This window comes from Macaca mulatta, chromosome 14 (genome assembly GCF_049350105.2).
Source record: "Macaca mulatta isolate MMU2019108-1 chromosome 14, T2T-MMU8v2.0, whole genome shotgun sequence".
NCBI lineage: Eukaryota > Metazoa > Chordata > Mammalia > Primates > Cercopithecidae > Macaca > Macaca mulatta.
The window spans coordinates 38,403,765-38,425,254 of NC_133419.1; the positions used below are offsets into that span (position 1 = coordinate 38,403,765).

General features: G+C 37.6%; 1 long non-coding RNA gene across 2 annotated transcripts in view; it reads right to left on the reverse strand.

The window, feature by feature from the left end:
• LOC106993303 (uncharacterized) overlaps window positions 1–21,490 on the reverse strand; it is a 233,053-nt gene that overhangs the window by 77,371 nt on the left and 134,192 nt on the right. For both annotated transcript variants that reach the window (XR_001439508.3, XR_013404523.1), the window contains one exon: window positions 6,974–7,102. This is a non-coding gene — a long non-coding RNA (uncharacterized LOC106993303). The remainder of the gene's footprint in view (window positions 1–6,973; window positions 7,103–21,490) is intronic.

Consider the following 21,490-nt stretch of genomic DNA (forward strand, 5'->3'; position numbering starts at 1 on the left):
TGCCAGGATTACAGGTGTGAGCCACAGTGCCCAGACTTCTTTTTATTAAATTTCAATAGTTTTGAGAGAACAGGTGGTTTTGGTTACATGAAGAAGTTATTTAGTCATAATTTCTGAGATTTTGGTGCACCTGTCATCTGAGCAGTGTACACTGTACCTAAGATGTAGTCTTTAATTTCTCACCCCCCACTCACCCTTTCCCCTGAGTCCCAAAGTCAATTGTATCATTCTTATGCCTTTGAATCCTCATAGCTTAGCTTCCACTTATAAGTAAGAACGTACGAAATTTGGTTTTCTCTTCCTGTTACTTCACTTAGAATAATGGTCTCTAACTTCATCCAGGTTGTTGTGAATGCCATTATTTTGTTCCTTTTTATGGCTGAGTTGTATTCCATGGTGTATATATAATATATTTCTCCATCCACTTGTTGGTTGATGGACATTTAGGCTGGTTCCATATATTTGCAATTGCAAATTGTGCTGCAATAAACATGTGTGTGCAAATGTCTTTTTCATATAATAATTTTTAGTTTTCCTCTGGGTAGGTACCCAGTAGTGGGATTGCTGGATCAAATGGTAGTTCTACTTTTAGTTCTTTAAGGAGTCTTCATACTATTTTCTATAGAAGTTGTACTAATTTACATTCCCACCAGCAGTGTAAAAGTTTACTTTTTCACCACACCCATGCCAACATTTAATATTGTTTTATTCTTTTTTTCTTTTTGAGACAGTCTCACTCTGTTACCCAGGCTGGTGGGCAGTGTCTTGATTTCATCACTGCAACCTCCACCTTTTGGGCTGAAGTGATCCCTCTATCTCAACCTCCCAAGTTCCTGGGACCATAGGTGTATGGCAACACACCAGGTAATTGTTTTGTAGAGATGGGGTATTTCCATGCTCCCAGGCTTGTCTTGAACTCCTGAGCTCAAGTAATCCACCCACCTTAGTCTCCCAAAGTGTACGGATTACAGTCATGAGCCACTATGCCTGGCCTTGATTTTTAAATTGTGGCCATTTTTGCAGGAGTAAGGTCATATCTCATTGTGGTTTTAATTTGCATTTTCTTGATTAGTGATGTTGAGCATTTTTTTTCATACGCTTATTGACCATTTGTATATCTGCTTTGAGAATTGTTTATTTATGACCTTTCCCACATTTTGATGGAATTTATTTTCTTGCTGATTTGAGTTACTTATTATTTCTCAATATTAGTCCTTTGTTTGATGCAGAGTTTGCAAATATTTTCTCCTGCTCTGTTGGTTGTCTATTTGCTCTGCTGATTATTTCTTTTGCTGTGTAGACCTTTGTAGTTTAATTAGGTCCTATCTATTTTTGTTTTTGTTGCATTTGCTTTTGGGTTCTCGGTCACGAACTCTTTCCCTAAGCTAATGTCTAGAAAACTTTTTCCAATACTATGTTCTACAATTTTTACGGTTTCAGGTCTTAGATTTAAGTCTTTGGTCCTTTTCGAGTTAATTTTTGTATAAAGTGGGAGATGAGGATTCAATTTCATTCTTCTACATGTGACTTGCCAATTGTCTCAGCACCTTTTGTTGAATAGGGTGTCCTTTTCCCAATTTATGTTTTTGTTTGCTTTGTTGAAGATCAGTTGGCTGTAGGTATTTGGCTTTATTTCTAGGTTCTCTATTCCATTGGTCTATGTGCCTATTTTTATACCAATATCATGCTGCTTTGGTAACTATAGCCTTGTAGTGCTGTTTGAAATTGGGTAATGTGATGCCTCCAGATTTGTTTTTGCTTAGTCTTGCCTTGGCTACGTGTGCTTTTTTTTTTGGTTCCATATGAATTTTAGAATTTTTTTCTACTTCTCTGAAGATGATGATGGTACTTTGATGGGAATTACATTAAACCTGTAGATGCTTTTGGCAGTAAGGTCATTTTGACAGTATTGATTCTGCCCATGCATGAGCATGAGATGTGTTTCTATTTGTGTTGTAAATTATTTCTTTTTTCTTTTCTTTTTCTTTTTCTTTTTTTTGAGATGGAGTCTTGCTCTGTCGCCCAGGCTGGAGTGCAGTGGCGTGATCTCGGCTCTCTGCATCCTCTGCCTCCTGGTTCAAGTGATTCTCTTGCTTCAGCCTCCTGAGTGATTGGGACTACAGGCGTGTGTGATCACGCCCGGCTAATTTTTGTATTTTTAGCAGAGACGGGGTTTCACTGTGTTAGCCAGGGTGGTCTTGATCGCTTTACCTCATGATCTGCCCACCTTGGTGTCCCAAAGTGCTGGGATTACAGGTGTGAGCCACCATGCCTGGCCATAAATTATTTCTTTCAGCAGTGTTTTTTAGTTTTTCTTGTAGAGATCTTTCACTTCCTTGGTTAGGTATATTCTTGGTATGTATGTGTGTATGTATTTTACTTAATTTTTTTTGCCACTGTTGTAAAAGGGATTGAGTTATTGATTTGTATCTCAGCTTGATGTATTTTTTTTTCAGCTTAATTTCTCAGCTATTGGTGTATAGCAGTGCTACTAATTTGTATACACTGATTTTGTATCCTGAAACTTTACTGAATTCTTTTATCAGATTTAGGAGCTTTTTGAATGAGTCTTTAGGGTTTCCTAGATATATAATTATATCATTGGCAAACAGTGACAGTTTTACTTCCTCTTTACTGATGTGGACGCCCCTTATTTCTTTCTATTGTCTGACTGCTCTGGCTAGGACTCAGTACTATGGTGAATAGAAATGGTGAAAGTGGACATTCTTGTCTTGTTTCAGTTTTCAGGGAGAATGTTTTCAACTTTTCCCTGTTTAGTATAATGTTGGCTGTGGGTTTCTTTCTTTCTTTTTGTTTATTTATTTTTTCCAGATGGAGTGTTGCTCTTGTGGCCTAGGCTGGAGTGCAATGGCATGATCTCAGCTCACCACAACCTCTGCCTCTTGGATTTAAGTGATTCTGCCCCCTCAGCCTCCCAAGCAGCTGAGATTACAGGCATGCACCACCATGCCCTGCTAATTTTTATTTTTAGTAGAGGTGGGGTTGCTCCATGTTGGTCAGGCTGGTCTGGAACTTCCGAACTCAGGTGATCTGCCTGCCTCGGCCTCCCAAAGTGTTGGGATTACAGGCATGAGCCACCACACCTGGCTGGCTGTGGGTTTCTAATAGCTAGCTTTTATTATCCTAAGGTAAGTCCCTTGTGTGCCAATTTTGCTGAGGGTTTTAATCATAAAGGGATACTGGATTTTGCCAAATGCTTTCTCTACTTCTATTGAGATGATTGTAAATTTTTTTTAAAATTCTGCTTATGCGATGTATCACATTTATTGACTTGCATATGTCATACCATCCCTGCATCCCTGGTATAAAATTCACTTGATCATGGTGGATTATCTTTCTGATATGCTGTTGGATTCAGTTAGCTAGTATTTTGTTGAGGATTTCCACATCTATGTTCATGAGAGATACTGGTCTGTAGTTTTTTGTTGTTGTTGTTGTTGTTGTTATGTCCTTTCCTGTTTTTGGTATTGGGGTGACTTATACCACCCTAATGACTGGTGACATGGAATGATTTGGGAAGGGTTCACTCTTTATTTTGGACTAGTTTCAGTGAAATTGGTACCAACTCTTCTTTGCATGTCTGAGAATTCAGCTGTGAATCTGTCTTGTCCTGGACTTTATTTTGTTGGCAATTTTCAAAATTACTGTTTCAATCTTACTACTTGTTACTGATATGTTCAGAGTTTCTATTTCTTCCTGGTTTAATCTAAGAGGGTTGTATATTTCTAGGAATTTATCCATCTCTTCTAGATGTTCTAGTTTGTGTGCATGTAGGTGTTCATAGTAGCCTGGAATAACCTTTTGTATTTCTGTAATATCAATTGTAACAGCTCCCATCTCATTTCTAATTGAGCTTATGTCTCTCTGAAGCTCAAATGACTCCTAACAAAATTCATCACAAAAAGATTGTTAAGAAGACCCATAGTCATCAGACCATCTAAATTCAAGATGAAGGAAAGAGTCATACAAGCTGTGAGATAAAAGCATCAAGTAACCTATATGTGAAAAACCTGTCAGATTAATAGCAGATTTCTCAGCCAAAACCCTACAAGCCAGAAGGGATTGGGGTCCCATCTTTGGCCTCCTTAAACAACAACAAAAATTGTCAGCTGAGAATTTTGTAGCCAGCAAAACTAATAACACTTCTTCAGAAAAAACCCTTCTTCAGAAAAAAAACAAATGCTGAGAGAATTTGCCACTACATCTAGCATGATGAATAGAACAGTACCTCGCATCTCAATACTAACATTGAATGTATTTTTTTTAGACAGAGTTTTGCTCTTGTTACCCAGGCTGGAGTGCAATGGCACAATCTTGGCTCACTGCAACCTCTGCCTCCTGGGTTCAAATTAATCTCCTGCCTCAGCCTCCCAAATAGCTGAGATTGAAGGCACCTGCCACCTCACCCAGCTAATTTTTGCATTTTCAGTAGAGATGGGATTTTACAGCCTAAATGCTCCACTTAAAAGATACAGAATGGCAGAATGCATAAAAATCCACCAACCAAGTATCTGCTGTCTTCAAGAGACTCACCTAACACGTAAGAACTCATACAAACTTAAGGTAAAGGGGTGGAAAAAGATATTCCACACAAATAGAAACCAAAAGCAACCAGAAGTAGCTATTCTTATATTAGGCAAAACACTTTAAAGCAACAACAGTTAAAAAAGACAAAGAGGGGCATAATATAATGATTTAAAAAATTAGTCCAACAGGAAAATATGACAATTCTAAATATATATGCACCTAACACTGGAACTCCCAAATTTATAAAATAATTACTACTAGACCTAAGAAATGAGATTGATGGCAACACAATAATAGTGGGGGTGTCAATACTCCACTGGGAGCACATGACAGGTCATGAAGGCAGAAAGTCAAAAAAGAAACAATGGACTTAAAGTATATCCTAGAACAAATGGACTTAACAAATATTTACAGAACATTCTACCCAACAACTGCAGAGTATACATTCTATTCAGGAGCACATGGCACATTCTCTATGATCGATGATATAAATACTTGGGTAAAATTGGAAGGTGAGTGCTTAGGTAGAAATAAGTAACTACTGAGCCAGTGGAAGTAAAGTTTAGTTGGGGAATACTTTGTATGATACTGATAAATGAAGGCTTATTAGTTTTAAAAGTGCTGGCCTTATTTTTGTAGGTACAGAGTAGTGTAAAGGCAAGGCTTACTTAGCTTTTGGTTTTTACATACATTATTTATTTAGTATGCTAGATATTTTTTAAGGTGCACTAGCCACTTCGGATACTTTCACTGTTGGGAACTGAGATTTTTTAGATGCCTACATTGACTACTAATTTTGGGTTATTTTAGGTACATGCTTATTGAAACAGTATTTTACTTAGCCTGAATTTTAAATTTTGTTTTCTTATTATTTTGTTAAAGTGACAAATGTTTGTCACTTTGAATATCTGAAAAATAAAGACAGCTTTTATTTTTTTACTTTTTCAGCTAGAGCTTTAGCATGAGAATTATACTTTGACACAGAAAATTAGGTTTACAAGTGAAATGTAATAAAGTATTTAGGAAAGAAGGAGACTTTATTTTATAACTTTAAGAGAAAAATATGTGACATTAAGGCATTTGTAATTATTTTGTCTTTTTTTAACTTTGGGAATTAAGAATTTTTGCTTAACTGCTGAATTTGCAAATTGAAACAGAGTTTTGGGTTTTGTTATAAAAGCAAAGTAATATTTTTATTTATTTTATAGGATTATATACTATAACAACTTGAATTTATGGTTGGATTTGACTGAATTTATGTAGATACTAATTTGAATGACTTATATACAGAAAATGTGCAATATTTTAAGTATAAAAAATTAAGCTGGAACTGTTTGCTTTGGGAACTGTTTCTTTTCTTGGTTCATCACACTAATGGTCTACCAATTTTGTTGATCTTTTCAAGAGCCAGCTTTTTGTTTCATTTATCTTTTATGTTTTTTGTTTCAATTTCATTTAGTTGTACTTTAATCTTTGTTATGTTTTGTCTTCTGCTGTGTTTCAGTTTGTTTTGTTCTTGTTTCTCCAGTTCCTTGAGGCGTGACCTTAGATTGTCTCTTTGCACTCTTTCAGACTTTTTGTTGTAGGCATTTAACACTGTGAACTTCCCTCTTAGCACCACCTTTGCTATATCCCAGAGGTTTTGATAAGTTTTGCCACTATTATTGTTCAGCACAAATAATTTTTAAATTTCTATCTTGATTTTATTATAGACTCACTGATCACTTAAGAATAGATTATTTAATTTTCATTTATTTCTGTAGTTTTGAGGACTCCTTTGGAGTTAATTTCCAGTTTTATTCCACTGTAGTCTGAGAGGGTACTTGAAATTTCAATTTTCTTGAATTTAACAATTCTAGGCATTCTTCTTGGTCTTAAATTTAATAGCAACCACAAAGCATGTATATTATCACAATATTAATTTTCAAAGTTTTTTCTTTAACATTTAAAACCATAACAAATATACACATTTAGTGTTTATAAAAACTCAACTATGTCTTTATTAATAACTTTATTATAAAATTTAATAAATCATGTTTTTCAAAATAAGCTTATAGAAAATCCAGCTTCCCCAAAATGCTAATAGTTAAGTATGTCAATGTAATAAATAAATCATTCACTTGTACCCATAAAAATAATTAGTGTTATTTGCCTTCACTGTAAAAAAAAAAAAAGACTTTCATTTTTAAAATTACATTAAAAAATATTCCATACTAAGCACATTTGTAGCGTATATACTAACATTAGTTTATACACTACTTTTGCCACTAAAAAGTTCAAGTTAAAATGTCCCTCCGTCACATAGCTCTAAAACATATCTTTCATTCATAAGTTCCGCTCAAATAATTAAATAGTTTGCCATCTAGGTTATTTTCATTTATACTATAAAACAAAAGTTACATAAATCAAGCCTCATCACTCATACCTGCGTCTCTTTGGTTCTTCCTTCTGTCTTCCCTCCCTTCCTTCCTTTTCCTGTTTTTGTTTCCACTGTCCAGCTTCTAAAAGTCTTACATGCAGTTTTCGATAAACTTTCTTCATTAAGTCCAGAAGCCTAAGGTTAATTGAAAATAAACATTGCCTCATCATCATTCTGAACCTCAAGCAACAGACCTCTTTTTTTCAAGGAATGAATAAAGGCTTACATACAATGATTATTTTTTAAAAGAATTTTAATTTTTCAGAGTCAGAATCATTGCACAATTTGCCCATTTCCATGATTTTCTTGTAGGATTGAAAGTACAAGTCGCTATATAATCATGGCCTAATTTCAAACTTGAGACTTTTTTTGTGTCAATTCTGAAACTAGTATTTATAAGAATAATTTAAATTTTCATAACAGAGATTATAATGTAGAATAACGGAATGAGAAAAAAATAATATTAAGATTTTGCTTTGTCTCATTAAATCTGTAATAACCCCATGAGGTTATTTCACACAAGGAAACAGGATGATTGAGAGTTGGCAGCTATATTCAAATTACAGAGCTAGTAAGGACTGTACAGGGACTTGAAAACAGTACATCAGATTCCATGCTGTTTTTATTACCTAAATGTTCTGTATTAAAATGCAATGTAAAACTGTTATTACAATGACAGGAAGATCCCTTCTTTCCACTAAAAATGTATGAGATACATCATCGCGAGAAATGCATATTTGATGATGCTGATGATAATAAATCATTTGGTTCTCTATTATATTCAGTAAGAATATAATTGTTCAAAGTGGTGGCTAGGTGTTGTGGCTCATGCCTGTAATCCTAGCACTTTGTGACACCGAGGTGGGAGGATTGCCTGGATCCCAGGAGATCAAGACCAGCCTGGGTAACATGGCGAGACCCTGTCTCTTAATTTTTTTTTTTAATTAGATGGGCCCGGTGGCTGAGGTGGAAGGATCATTTGGGCTCAGGAGGTCAAGGTTGCAGTGAGCCAATATGGCACCACTGCACTCCAGCCTGGGTGACAAAGAATGCCTCTGTCTCAAAACAAAAACAAAAACGAGTAAACAAAAAATACCTGCATTCTGAGGCTCTGAAAGTTCTTCAGTGATCAAAGAAATATTTAAACATATCCTAATTAAGGCAGAAGACTTAAGTGGAAGCCACAATGTGTCAAGTACTGTTCTAGCCTCTATGAGACCCAGAAACATCACTGGTGTGATCCCTGCCTTCAGAACACATAAAATTAATTGGGGAGACAAGAACGTTGCTTGAAACAGAAACGTCACTGGTGTGATCCTTGCCTTCAGGACACATAAAATTAATTGGGGAGACAAGAACATTGCTTGAAATAATTAAGGAATACTTACGTGGCATAGGTTGAGTAAGAACAGGAGGTTGATAATTTTACAGATCATCAAAGTGTGGACAATAGTGAGATACAGTGTAAGGGAAGAAATATGATATCTGTGCTGGACCCTTAAATGTTCAAATGTATCTGTGGAAACACTTGATAGTTATGGCAGTCTTCCAAGGCTGAACCAAACTGCTTGCTTAGTCTCTGATAGTATAACTGATTTGATGTCCCAAAGAGGGAACAGGGATGGGAAAGAAGGTCAGTCCTTCATTCCTTGGTCCTAGAGACTTGGCTATGTGAAAGGGTGGTAATTTGCATGTTGTCATGGGGCAAGGGAAGAACCTAGGTTTGGTTGAGTATTGAGTTAGAAAAAGGTAAAAAATTCATTTAGAGTAAAAGGAGTGATCCCTCCAGTTCCATGGAAAGCAGGTAGGAAAGGGATGTCTTCTAGGACACGCTTCCTAAACTCAAAGGTTTATGAAATGCTTCTAAAGATCTTGTTTAAAAAATACTAACTCAGTGGACTTGATGTGGCAACTTGAGATTCTGAATTTAAAAAAAAAAATCTGTTGAGAAGAGTCATATGCAGGGAGAAGGTTCAGGAAATTTAGAGGAGGACAAGGTTGGATTGGAAAGTGGGCTTGGAAAGAGGCGTAGGGATGAAAGCTTTTGTGAGTAGAATGAAGCATCTATGTGGCAGGGAGAACAGAGTATAGGTAGGACCAGAGATGATGTGGCTGTGAATCTAATGGCCCTAAGCCTCAGGGCTTCTTGCTTAATAAAGTTGACATAGTAAAATATTTTTAAGCATCACTGCTTAAGATTATTGTCTTTTTCCATTCTCACTCACATTTTTGTCTGGTGATGCTGGAGTGGCTATGGGTATTTTGGGGATTCAATTAGTGGGAAATTGATTGGGGATGCATTTGTTTTATTTTTATCAGGATATATTTATATGGTTTATCAGAATATATTTATATGGTTCACTTCCATGCATAATTAAGTTATTACTAGCCATCTCAGTGCAGTAGAAACTTGCAGAAATAATCATAGTTCCCACTGTGCCATGTTACACAGCAGTGTGACTAAATGGTGCAGGGCCAGATGTCATATCATGATATCAACTTTCCTAGTGCACTTGGGTACTAATAACTCTTAATTGCTGCAAAGGTAGAAAAGACCAATCAAGGCTGGCCTAAATCAGAGAAGGCTTCATGAAAGAAATGATTCAAACTGAAACCTGCAGGATAAACCAGCATTTAGATAAGCAATTAAAACAAGCAAATCATGTGATGTGAGTGGAAAGACATGCACAATTCACTGTTATCGCTTGTGGGACCAGACCTCAGAAATGAAAAGAAACAAAGCCTTGCCCTAGCAAATATTTTGACCTAAGTTAGAAGTAGGCATGAACATGCTATTCAAGCTTCTCTCTTAAAAGAAATGGAACGTCATGATTGAAGTCATAAGTTTTACTGGCTAGACTTTCAAGAGTAATAGCAATAGGTTATTGTGTGTGCATATTTAAAGGACAAATGACTCTCCTTCAATGGGAAATTATTTTAAAATTATACAATAAAGTGATGGAAGAATATGAGTCACTTTTTGCCAAATCAAACTACAAGGAATGTTCCGATATCAAAGTTTACCTGTACTTTCCCTGGCAGAAAAGCTGTTATTGAGATATATGAGCCTGGTTGTAGAAGAAATAGTTCTACCAGTTCTGGGGAAATCATAACTCACAGTAATTCAGTCCTCCTGAGATCTTGGCAGAAATCAAGTGTTACTTCACAACAGCTGTGCAGTCTTCACGGGTTACCTCTGTGAATGGTCAATGATGAATGGCCAAAGGGAACATGGGGCTTTGATTTAGTTGAAAAGGTCCTAACTGACATAGCACACCTGTGAGTACAGCTCTGTATTTTGGGAATAGCAACAAATGTTTCTGATTCTTTGGTGCCTGAACATCTAGTTAAATTTATTGACTGGATAACTGAAACAAGACGACTGTGACATTTCAAAACATTGTCGAAATTTTGGGACTTTTTTTTCAAATCTCAGAGCCAAAATCATCACTTCATTTTGAGCTCCAAATGATCTCAGTATGATATTTAGCCTGACATTGATCTTTAAATGTAAAAGCTTAAATTATCTGAGTTCATATTAACTCTACTATCTTGCCAAGTGCTGTTACCTTCTTGGGATGACTTGGGCCTGGAGGAGGAGTAATTTGTGTAGTAGAGTGGCACTAGGGGTATGTGATTTGCTTTTAAACTACTTTACTGGGCTCTCTAGAGATTGATTCAAATTGTTATTATATGTGTCTGTCTTCAAGGCATCTTCCTAAATAAATTTGTTTAGTAATTAAGGAGATATGGATCCTTGGCTCTTGAATTTAGAATTTTAAGAGAAAACATTTTAGGTCTATTTTTTTTTCCAGTGCCGTTTTCCCTCACCTAGGGTGATAGTTAAAATATTTACCAACTAGGATGGCTGTACATTGACCAATAAAAGCAGCACAAAGGTAGGGGCAGGGTGGCCACAAAGCAGAACCTTAGAAACTTTAGTGCCTGAACAAACTGGTCCACTGTTCTATTTAAAATCATTACAACCATTTACAGTCAGAAAAACTTACATACATAACCAAGTTCACATTGCCAGCTGTTAGAAAATGAGGATAGGAAGCATAGACTTATAACTCCCTAAGGCTGAGGTCCAGTGGAAAGAGCCTTGGTTTGATCAGGGTTTGCATCTGAGGTCTACCACTTAGTATAATACTAACATATGAGCCAATGAGAACAGTGATTGTGTGTATATTAATTCATTCACTACATATTTATTAATCACCAACATATACCTGGCTTTTAAACTAAACCTTGAAGGATAAGTCAATAAGCACATTTCAGATACTTAAGATATATATTTGTTGAGTGATTTGAATTTTGAATGACAATGTTATCTGTATTATAAGGGGAAGGTAGATTAAATGAGAGGACATTTTAGTACCTGGAAGATAGTAAGTACTCAATACATGCTCAATGTATATTTATTAATTTATTTGATTTCTCCATGTTACTGCATTCTTTCTTAATATTTATATATATTTGCAATGCATTAAACATATATTTTTCTAGCTTGTAGAGATCTTTGATAGTCTCTTTCTTTCCCTCACTCTTGGATTCAAAAAACTGGTTTGTGGTTACAATAGACTGACATCTATACATCTAAACCTCTACTTATGAATACCCATATCATAGATTTTTCACTCAGACAATAAATCCTTATTAAGTTCCTACTCTTAGCTCTAGCATTTTCCAGACCTTGTGAGAAATAAAATTTATAGGGCATAGTCAATGTTCTTGAATTACATTCAGTCCTGAGACCAAGTAAAATTTATATGTATACCTTAGTGCAGCATATTCTAAACTATTTACTTTGCAATACCAGTGAGTTTGCAAGATATTCATGGACAAATACACTGATAAAACTCTATGTTAAACATTTTTAAATTATAGTACTTTAGTGACCTTTCAATATCTTATGACTTGTGAAAGTCTAGAGGTAATTATGCAGTGACTTTGAAACATACATTTTACCAGGATGCCTATTCACATTTATCAGGATGCTAGTATTCCACAGAAGTCACTTTGTGAAATGATGTAAGAGCTGGAAATAAAAAACACCTGGGCACTCATCGTTTCTCTGCCACCACACAATTACATGACATTAGGTAAGTTGCTTAACTTTTCTGTGACTCTCATTCCTCAACCTTTAAACAGGGATTGCAAAGTGATACAATATAGAAGAGAAAGTAGGAAGACGAATGTGAAAGTAATTTTGAAAAACAAAATGGTATATAATTGTATGTCTTTTATTAGTGAACTGAAAGAAAATAATAGATGATTTCCAGAATCATACAAGAAACTAGTTTATTGTGTGGTTTCTGCTGAACCATTTCCTGTGATGGTCACGAAAAGTCTTTAAAACATTGCTTTTCATAAAACATACAAGAACAGCTACAAATTGTCAGGCAAGGGTTATAATGATTGTAAATTCATCAGTATCTGCATAAAAATGATTCTAGTTTCTACACTATTAATCTGGCAACTTGGTAGAAAACCTTCAGAAGCAGATGGGCCATAGTCTCTAAATAGTTTCACATAAAATTGGACTCATATGTAGAAACAGGCAGCATGATGTAATTCTTGGCTAGTCTTCATAAAACAATAACATGTTTCACTTAACTCCCAATGCATATTCAATTATAGAGTTTTTTTTTTTACTATCAAAAGACAATATGTAATAGTTTTGAAGTTCTTTATAGAATCATTGAATAAGACCAAAATAATTATTTCTCAGTTCTGTGAGATACATGTGGAAACATGTTTTAGATGAACAGTTTCAGGAGAACAGAAATTTTTCTTACAGCACATCACAGAAAAATCTTTACTGTTATGATGGGTGGAAAGATTCCCTAAAACATTACCGGTGTCTTGACTTGGATTTTTAATTGTCTCTGTGGTTTTCTTAACATACAATCATAGCCAGCAAGGCAAACGATTACAGGGATGATATACTGATCCCCAGAAAGCGAGAAGTAAGGCACATAAGGAAAGCAGTGGAAGGGCTGCAAATGCTCAATGACTAGAATGAATGAGATGAGAATAGGCACAAAAGGCAATGCTTGCCTATGAGAGGCGGACAGAAGGCTGCATTAAGAGATTCAGGATGAGTTAGATAAGAATTTTAGCTTTCTCACTTTCAAGCTATATGGTCTTTGGGGAAAGCCACATGGTATCTGAACCCTAGTTTTCTATCCTATAATATGGGGAAAATATTATCTACTTCAGAGGTTGAAAGAGTCACTAAATGAGAAAACAAATCAATAATAGTGGCTGGCATATAGTAGGCCATATGTTCATTTCAGAAGATGTGTTTGGAAGAGAAACTCTTGCTCTTTCACTAAGAGTAGCAATACTCTCATTAATTGTACCACTCATTTTACATGCACAATTTTAATGAGAAATTAAGACCTTTGAAATCTTTGAGAGTAACAATAAAATAACATAAGAGTGCAGTGTTTACTGTGAATATGCCAAACACTCCCTTCTCTTGCACGTTAGGGACTTCTAGATTGGACCAGGAAACTGTACTGTTTTGTTCTACCTTTTGAGACCACCCAGGAGATTGAGCTGGAACAGGAGACTGGCTCATTTCCCTGGATTGGGAGCCAAGATGAACCTATTACACATCTGCTCTGTTGTCTGTCCTGAGTACCTAGTCTTTCTGTATAGTGTAGTTTCAAGAAGTAGACCCAAAGTCTGAGCCACATGATTTGAAGATTGTCTGTCTTCGTGAAGTTTCTCTTCATTATTCGAGATCAGGGACTCCTGACCCTCTCAAATCTATAAGAACCACTTTCTTAAATTTTGCCTATAAGCAATGTCTGCTTAAATATTTTTCATTAAATGGACCACTCCAGAAGTTAATTAATATATGTTTTCATGATTTAAAAAAAAATCCTCCAAATCTTTGTTATCTAACATATTAAGTACTCTACCCTTGGGCATAGGTCATATTTTGTGGAATGCTATCCCACTGGTTTACTGAAGGCAATAGCACCTCACAGGTAACAATCAGAAGGCAATGTCATACACTTAACCAAGTACTCTGGAGTATTACAGAGCTGAGCTCAAATTGCAGATCTACTAGTTACTATTTCTATGTCATTGAAGAAGACACTTTACTTTTCTGAATGTCACTTTCCTAGTGAAAAGCAAAATGCCTTGGTTGTACTGTCTTCAATTACTGTTAGCTATTCTGATGATTATGATAATAATTCTTATTATATTTTTGTTAATAACAAAATTAGGCATAGGGAGACAAATATAAAAATGCTTTTGGATGAGTTGGGGAAAGGAGAAGGTGCAAGCATGATTAGAAATTAGTGAAATAATTTTAGTTTCTACAAACTACCATCAGAGAATACTATAAACACTTCTACACAAACTAGAAAATCTAGAAGAAATGGATAAATTCCTGGACACATACACCCTCCAAAGAATAAACCAGGAAGAAGTTGAATCCCTAAATAGACCAATAACAAGCTCTGAAATTGAGGCAATAATTAATAGCGTACCAACCAAAAAAAGTCCAGGACCAGACAGATTCACAGCCAAATTCTACCAGAGGTACAAGGAGGAGCTGGTACCATTCCTTCTGAAATTATTCCAATCAATAGAAAAAAGAGAAAAATCCTCCCTAACTCATTTTATGAAGTCAACATCATCCTCATACCAAAGCCTGGCAGAGATACAACAAAAAAAGAGACTTTTAGACCAATATCCTTGATGAACATCGATGCAAAAATCCTCAATAAAAAACTGGCAAATCAAATCCAGCAGCACTTCGGAAAGCTTATCCACCATGATCCAGTGGACTTCATCCCTGGGATGCAAGGCTGGTTCAACATATGCAAATCAATAAACGTAATCCAGCATGTAAACAGAACCAAAGACAAAAACCACATGATTATCTCATAGATGCAGAAAAGGCCTTTGACAAAATTCAACCATCCTTCATGCTAAAAACTCTCAATAAATAAGGTATTGATGGGACGTATCTGAAAATAATAAGAGCTGTTTATGACAAACCCACAGCCAATATCATACTGAATGGGCAAAAACTGGATGCATTCCCTTTGAAAACTGGCACAAGACAGGGATGCCTTCTCTCCCCATTCCTATACAACATAGTGTTGGAAGTTCTGGCCAGGGCAATCAGGCAGGAGAAAGAATTGTTTTTTATAAAGGGTATTCAATTAGGAAAAGAGGAAGTCAAATTGTCCCTGTTTGCAGATGACATAATCATCCATTTAGAAAACCCCATTATCTCAGCCCAAAATCTCCTCAAGCTGATAGGCAACTTCAGCAAAGTCTCAGGAAACAAAATCAATATGCAAAAATCACAAGCATTCTTATACACCAATAACAGACAAACAGAGAGCCAATTCACTAGTGAACTCCCATTCACAATTGTTTCAAATAGAATAAAATACCTAGGAATCCAACTTACAAGGGAGGTGAAGGACCTCTTCAAGGAGAACTAGAAACCACTGCTCAGCGAAATAAAAGAGGACACAAACAAATGGAAGAACATTCCATGCTCATGGATAGGAAGAATCAATATCGTGAAAATGGCCACACTGCCCAAGGTAATTTATAGATTCAATGCTATCCCCATCAAGCTACTAAAGACTTTCTTCACAGAATTGGAAAAAACTACTTTAAAGTTCATATGGAACCAAAAAAGAGCCCGCATTGCCAAGACAATCCTAAGCCAAAAGAATAAAGCTGGAGGTATCATGCTACCTGACTTCAAACTATACTACAAGGCTACAGTAACCAAAACAGCATGCTACTGGTACCAAAACAGAGACCAATGGAACAGAACAGAGACCTCAGAAATAATACCACACATCTACAATGATCTGATCTTTGACAAACCTGACGAAAACAAGCAATGGGGAATCCCTATTTAATAAATGGTGCTGGCAAAACTGACTAGCCATATGTAGAAAGCTGAAACCTGATCCCTTCTTTACACCTTATACAAAAATTAATTCAAGATGGATTAAAGACTTAAATGTTAGACCTAAAACCATCAAAACCCTAGAAGAAAACCTAGGCAATACCATTCAGGACAAAGGCGTGGGCAAGGATTTCATGTCTAAAACACCAAAAGCAATGGCAACAAAAGCCAAAATTGACAAATGGGATCTAATGAAATGAAAGAGCTTCTTCACAGCAAAAGAAACTACCATCAAAGTGAAGAGGCAACCTACAGAATGAGAGAAAATTTTTGCAATCTACTCATCTGACAAAGGGCTGATATCCAGAATCTACAAAGAACTCAAACAAATTTACAAGAAAAAAACAAACAACCCCATTGAAAAGTGGGCAAAGGATACAAACAGACACTGCTCAAAAGAAGACATCTATGCAGCCAACAGGCACATGAAAAAATGCTCTTCATCACTCGCCATCAGAGAAATACAAATCAAAACCACAGTGAGATACCATCTCACACCAGTTTGAATGGCGATCATTGTACCCTAGAATATAAAGTTTAATAATAATAATAAAAAAGTCAGGAAACAACAGGTGCTGGAGAGGATGTGGAGAACTAGGAACACGTTTACACTGTTGGTGGGACTGTAAACTAGTTGAACCATTGTGGAAGACAGTGTGGCTATTCCTCAAGGATCTAGAACTAGAAATATCATTTGACCCAGCCATCACATTATTGGGAATATACCCACAGGATTATAAATCATGCTGCTATAAAGACACATGCGCACATATGTTTCTTGCAGCACTATTCACAATAGTAAAGACTTGGAACCAACCCAAATATCCATCAATGATAGACTGGATTAAGAAAATGTGTCACATATACACCATGGAATATTATGCAGCCATAAAAAAGGATGAGTTCATTTCCTTTGTAGGGACATGTATGAAGCTGGAAACCATCATTCTCAGCAAACTGGCACAAGAACAGAAAACCAAACACCTCATGTTCTCACTCATAGGTGGGAATTGAACAAGGAGAACACTTGGACACAGGAAGGGGAACATCACACACTGGGGTTTGTTGTGGGGTAGGGGGTGGGGGGAGGGATAGCATTAAGAGATATACCTATTGTAAATGATGAGTTAATGGTTGCAGCACACCAATATGGCACATGTATACGTATGTAACAAACCTGTATGTTGTGCACATGTACCCTAGAACTTAAAGTATAATTTAAAAGAAAGAAAAATGAAAAAGAAAAATGACATATTATATTCAGAAGAACAGTGATTCAAATGATTACATATTGCTCAGCAGAAACTGTGGAGGCCAGAAGAAAGTGAACAAGACATTTAGAGGGCTAAAAAGAAAAAAAAAAAGACAGTCAACCTTGAATTTCATCTTCACCAAAAATGTCATTTGGGAATGAAGGTGAAATAAAGTCATTTTCAGAAAAAGGAAAAGTAAGATGATTTGTTATCAGCAGAACTGTTCAGAAATAAATACTGAAGGTAGTTATTCTCTTCAAGAAAATAAAACATCAGAAAAGGTAAATGTCTACCTGAAAAGTAAGAACATTTATTTCCCTCTTAAATTCAGTTCCTTGAGGTACAAAGTTGTTGGTTTGAGATCTATTTTCCTTTATAATGTAAGCATTTATAGCTATAAAATTCCCTCAGCATTGCTTTTGCTGCATCCCATTAAGTCTTGGTTTGTAATAAGTGTTAAAATTAGAGTATTTAAGTATTACTTTCCTGAAGATTTTTTAAAAGCTATTCTGTATCTCTTGTATTTCCATATGGATTTCATGATCAGGACATAAATTTTTGTAAACAAGACAGTGAGATTCTGGGTGGTACTGCCATTGTAACAATATCCATTTTTCTGATACATGTATCTGTGATATTTCAATTTATTTAGATCTGTTTTAATTTCTTTCATAATTTCATTATCAGAATACATGAAAAATTTCATCTTTTTTTTTTTTTTTTTGACACAGGGTCTTGGTCTGTTGCCCAGGCTGAAGTACAATAGTGCAATCAGAGTTCACTGCGGTATCAACCTCCTGGGCTCAAGTGATCCTCCCACCTCAGCATCCCCAGTAGCTGGGACTACAAGTGCTTGTTATGCTCGGCAAATTATTATTATCTTTTTTTTTTTTTGGTAGAGACAGCATCTTCCTATGTTGCCTACGCTATTCTCAAACTCTAGGGCTCAGGGGTTCCTCCCTTCTTAGCCTCCCAAGGTGCTGGGATTACAGATGTGAGCCACCATGTCTGGCATCATTTATGATGTTCTATACCTTTCAATGTGTAAGCCTGGCGTTTCTTTTTTCTTTTTTTTTTGAGACAGGACCTCGCCCTGTCTCCCAGGCTGGAGTGCATTGGCGTGATCACAGCTCACTATAGCCCTGAATTCCTGGGCTCAAGTGATCCTCCGGCCTCAGCCTCCTGAGTAGCTTGTACTGCAGGGGCGTGTCACCACGCCCAGTTGATTCTTGTATTTTTTGTAGAGAAGGGGTTTCACCATGTTGCCCAAGCTGGTCTTGAACCCCTGGGCTTAAGCAATCCACCTGCCTTGGCCTCCCAAAGTGCTGGGATTACAGATATAACCCACTACGCATGGCCCTTGTATTTTCTTGTTGAATGTATTCCTAGGCCAGACACATTGGCTCATGTCAGTAATTCCAGCACTTTGGGAGGCAGAGGTGGGTGGATCATTTGGGGTTGGGGGTTTGAGACCTGCCTGGCCAACATGGTAAAACTCCATTTCTGCTAAAAATAAAAAAATTAGCTAGAAGTGGTGACGGGTGCCTGCGGTCCCGACTACTTGGGAGGCTGAGGCGGGAGAATCACTTGAACCCGGGAGGCGGAGGTTGCAGTGTGCCGAAATTGCACCACTGCACTCCAGCCTGGGTGAGAGAGAGAGACTTGGTCTCTAAATAAATAAATAACTAAGGGGCGGAGCAAGATGGCCGAATAGGAACAGCTCCAGTCTCCAACTCCCAGCGCGAGTGACACAGAAGACCGGTGATTTCTGCATTTTCAACTGAGGTACTGGGTTCATCTCACTGGGGAGTGCTGGACGATCGGTGCTGGTCAGCTGCTGCAGCCCGACCAGCAAGAGCTGAAGCAGGGCGAGGCATTGCCTCACCTGGGAAGCGCAAGGGGGAAGGGAATCCCTTTTCCTAGCCAGGGGAACTGAGACACACAACACCTGGAAAATCGGGTAACTCCCACCCCAATACTGTGCTTTAAGCAAACAGGCACACCAGGAGATCATATCCCACACCTGGCAGGGAGGGTCCCACACCCACGGAGCCTCCCTCATTGCTAGCACAGCAGTCTGTGATCTACCGGCAAGGCAGCAGCAAGGCTGGGGGAGGGGCGCCTGCCATTGCTGAGGCTTAAGTAGGTAAACAAAGCTGCTGGGAAGCTCGAAGTGGGTGGAGCTCACAGCAGCTCAAGGAAACCTGCCTGTCTCTGTAGACTCCACCTCTGGGGACAGCAATAACAAACACAGCCGAAACCTCTGCAGACGCAAACGACTCTGTCTGACAGCTTTGAAGAGAGCAGTGGATCTCCCAACACGGAGGTTGAGATCTGAGAAGGGACAGACTCCCTGCTCAAGTGGGTCCCTGACCCCTGAGTAGCCTAACTGGGAGACATCCCCCACTAGGGGCAGTCTGACACCCCACACCTCACAGGGTGGAGTAAACCCCTGAGAGGAAGCTTCCAAAGCAAGAATCAGACAGGTACACTCGCTGTTCAGAAATATTCTATCTTCTGCAGCCTCTGCTGCTGATACCCAGGCAAACAGGGTCTGGAGTGGACCTCAAGCAATCTCCAACAGACCTACAGCTGAGGGTCCTGACTGTTAGAAGGAAAACTATCAAACAGGAAGGACACCTACACCAAAACCCCATCAGTACATCACCATCATCAAAGACCAGAGGCAGATAAAACCACAAAGATGGGGAAAAAGCAGGGCAGAAAAGCTGGAAATTCAAAAAATAAGAGCGCATCTCCCCCGGCAAAGGAGCGCAGCTCATCGCCAGCAACGGATCAAAGCTGGACGGAGAATGACTTTGACGAGATGATAGAAGAAGGCTTCAGTCCATCAAATTTCTCAGAGCTAAAGGAGGAATTACGTACCCAGCGCAAAGAAACTAAAAATCTTGAAAAAAAAGTGGAAGAATTGATGGCTAGAGTAATTAATGCAGAGAAGGTCATAAACGAAATGAAAGAGATGAAAACCATGACACGAGAAATACGTGACAAATGCACAAGCTTCAGTAACCGACTCGATCAACTGGAAGAAAGAGTATCTGCGATTGAGGATCAAATGAATGAAATGAAGCGAGAAGAGAAACCAAAAGAAAAAAGAAGAAAAAGAAATGAACAAAGCCTGCAAGAAGTATGAGATTATGTAAAAAGACCAACTCTACGTCTGATTGGGGTGCCTGAAAGTGAGGGGGAAAATGGAACCAAGTTGGAAAACACTCTTCAGGATATCATCCAGGAGAACTTCCCCAACCTAGTAGGGCAGGCCAACATTCAAATCCAGGAAATACAGAGAACGCCACAAAGATACTCCTCGAGAAGAGCAACTCCAAGACACATAATTGCCAGATTCACCAAAGTTGAAATGAAGGAAAAAATCTTAAGGGCAGCCAGAGAGAAAGGTCGGGTTACCCACAAAGGGAAGCCCATCAGACTAACAGCAGATCTCTTGGCAGAAACTCTCCAAGCCAGAAGAGAGTGGGGGCCAATATTCAACATTCTTAAAGAAAAGAATTTTAAACCCAGAATTTCATATCCAGCCAAACTAAGTTTCATAAGTGAAGGAGAAATAAAATCCTTTACAGATAAGCAAATGCTTAGAGATTTTGTCACCACTAGGCCTGCCTTCCAAGAGACGCTGAAGGAAGCACTGAACATGGAAAGGAACAACCGGTACCAGCCATTGCAAAAACATGCCAAAATGTAAAGACCATCGAGGCTAGGAAGAAACTGCATCAACTAACGAGCAAAATAACCAGTTAATATCATAATGGCAGGATCAAGTTCACACATAACAATCTTAATCTTAAATGTAAATGGACTAAATGCTCCAATGAAAAGACACAGACTGGCAAACTGGATAAAGAGTCAAGACCCATCAGTCTGCTGTATTCAGGAGACCCATCTCACACGCAGAGACATACATAGGCTCAAAATAAAGGGATGGAGGAAGATTTACCAAGCAAATGGAGAACAAAAAAAAGCGGGGGTTGCAATACTAGTCTCTGATAAAACAGACTTTAAACCATCAAAGATCAAAAGAGACAAAGAAGGCCATTACATAATGGTAAAGGGATCAATTCAACAGGAAGAGCTAACTATCCTAAATATATATGCACCCAATACAGGAGCACCCAGATTCATCAAGCAAGTCCTTAGAGACTTACAAAGAGACTTAGACTCCCATACAATAATAATGGGAGACTTCAACACTCCACTGTCAACATTAGACAGATCAACGAGACAGAAAGTTAACAAGGATATGCAGGAATTGAACTCATCTCTGCAGCA